This window comes from Fukomys damarensis, unplaced genomic scaffold (assembly GCF_012274545.1).
Source record: "Fukomys damarensis isolate Sample0158 unplaced genomic scaffold, DMR_v1.0_HiC HiC_scaffold_14, whole genome shotgun sequence".
Taxonomy (NCBI): Eukaryota; Metazoa; Chordata; class Mammalia; order Rodentia; family Bathyergidae; genus Fukomys; species Fukomys damarensis.
Window position 1 is genome coordinate 69,489,232 of NW_022900926.1, and position 836 is coordinate 69,490,067.

Consider the following 836-nt stretch of genomic DNA (forward strand, 5'->3'; position numbering starts at 1 on the left):
CACAGGATCCTAATAAGATAATTAATAATGTGAAATAGGAAGTAAAGGGCTAAAGGTGTAGGGAAAGTGGGAAGGATAGGGGAAAGGTAATAAGGGAGAGGAAAAAATATGAGAAACTGAAAAAATGGAAGTAAAGTGTAAATGGGGAAGGGAGGAGGGGATGAAAGGAGGGCACGGACAAGGGGAAAAAATGAGAATCAAGACCTATTATGCAAACGTACAGAAGCACAATGATGAATGTAACTGTATTGTATACTTAGATTGTACCAATAAACTCAATAAAAAGAAAAAAAAGAAAAAAATAAATGGTACTGGAAAACACTGGCTTTCAACATTTGCCAAAGATTAAAACTAGACCCTTATCTTTCATCACGCACTAAACTAAAATCCAAGTGGACTAAAGATTTAAATATTAAAAAATAAACACTGAACTTGCTGGAAGATAAATTAGGCAGAAGTCTTGAAAACATTGGCATAGCAAAAGACTTTATGAACAAATCCTCAGTAGTATGGGAACTAGCAGAAAGAATCAACAACTGGGATCTCATCTTATTAAAAAGTTTCTGCACTGCTAAAGAAACCATCAACAGAACTAAAAGACAACCTACAATGTGGGAAAAAATTTTTAGCAGCTGCTCCTCAGACAAAGGACTCTTATCCAGAATATATAAAGAACTCAAAAAAAAATCAGCTCCCCCAAGTATAAAGACCCGATTCAAAAATGGGCATGTGAAATGAGCAGACATTTCTCAAAGAAATAAAAGCAGCAAGTAAATATATGAAAAAATGTTCCACATCACTGGGGATTCGAGTGATGTAGATGAAAACAACACTGA